The 1,498-nt window shown below is 35.2% G+C and overlaps 1 non-coding gene across 1 annotated transcript; it reads left to right on the top strand.

Annotated features, from left to right (window-relative positions):
- The first annotated feature begins 968 nt into the window (after positions 1-968).
- Positions 969-1,036, top strand: LOC123389414. The gene has a single exon (XR_006604018.1). It is a non-coding gene; the product is annotated as a small nucleolar RNA SNORD29 (small nucleolar RNA).
- Positions 1,037-1,498: the final 462 nt, after the last annotated feature.

The following is a 1,498-nucleotide window of genomic DNA, read 5'->3' as shown; positions in this document are numbered from 1 at the left end:
CCCATATCAGAAAGAAAGAGATAAAGACATAGAAAGAGAGAGGAAGAGAGAAAGAGAAAGCAAGAAAGAAAGAAAGAAAGAAAGAGATTGTGTCAAAATTTGGACTCTTTTTTTTTTTCCAAAGGTTTCAAGTAATAATATTTAGAAGGACAACTGTCACCTTGGATCACTTGGAGATATTTATAAGAACAATATGCAGAAAATTCTGATCCAAGACTGATTACTGATCTGATTATGGAGCTGAATTTCTAAACACTTCAAAAGCAACATGGATCTAATGTGAGAGATATCATTTTCCATTCAGAGAAGGAGATCTGCATGTGTTGATATCACTTATTAATTTTATTGGAAGCTAAGGAACACATGCCCATTATGATGAAGACTCCTTATCACAAAAACAGAAAATGTAATGTTTAGTATTTAGTGCTTAATCAAAATTATTTCACCAATGAGATATTACTGCCAAAAAATGTTCATTGTAAATCTAATCATGATACAACAATCAGGTATTCCAGAATGTGGGACATTCTACCATTTAGCACATAACCAACCTGGAATCCTCACAAAAGTAAATGCCATGACAAACCCAACAAATCAAAAAGGAGGGTGCCAAACTAGTTCAGAAGTGACTGAAGAGACATAATTAGTGTCGCGTGTGAACCTTGATTCTTGGATCAAAATAGCATAGCTATGGAAGACATTTCAAATGCAACTGGAAAATTTTTTACCATATATTAGATACTAAATGATAGCTTTATTTTAGTGGTATTATGAGTAGGGAGTAGAACTTTCATTCATAGGTAGGAAACCTGAAATATTCAGAGATGACATGCTGTGATGCCTGCAACTGATTTTCAACATATTAGCAAAAAAAAATTTGTCTGTGTGTGTGTGTGCATGTGTGTGTGTGTGTGTGGAGAGAGAGAAAGAGAACGTAAATATGGAAAAGTTAAAAGTTAATATAGATCATGCTATGATGAATCAAACTTAGCTCACTATGACTTAGACTATGAAAACATGTGAACAACTGAGAAACTGGAGATTGCAGGAGTAAAGGGATGCCATGGAAGGAACTTTCATAACCCACAGCTTTGTCTTTCCCTGGGCACTGTTACAAGTAACGAGCTTATTTGCTCCGAGGTCCAGAACAATGTCTGGTGCCCAAGAATGATTTGAGGGAACCTAAGCAATATTTCTTCCCAACTCCAGTCTGAGGTTAAGAGGTTCTGAAGAGAAAGAGATATATATATAATGGAATCCAGCTCTTTAAGGATATCAAAAGGGAATTTTCAAGCCATTTTTTGTACAATCTAGCTGTTCAAATTAGCACACAACTATTTCTTTATAAATAAAAGTTTTTGGTTTTTTGACATTCATATGTAATCTAGGAGCCAGTGGGGAGTCTCTGCATATGTTGAATAGAGTAGAAATATAGTAAGAGCAGTATTTTTCAGCAGAATTTGCCTGAGAGTGGTCGTGAAAGGCTGATGGGTCAGGA

Source organism: Mustela putorius, unplaced genomic scaffold (assembly GCF_011764305.1).
Source record: "Mustela putorius furo isolate JIRA1106 unplaced genomic scaffold, ASM1176430v1.1 tig00003972_pilon_pilon_pilon, whole genome shotgun sequence".
In the NCBI taxonomy this organism is placed as follows: Eukaryota; Metazoa; Chordata; class Mammalia; order Carnivora; family Mustelidae; genus Mustela; species Mustela putorius.
This window is presented reverse-complemented; position numbering and strand designations above follow the sequence as displayed.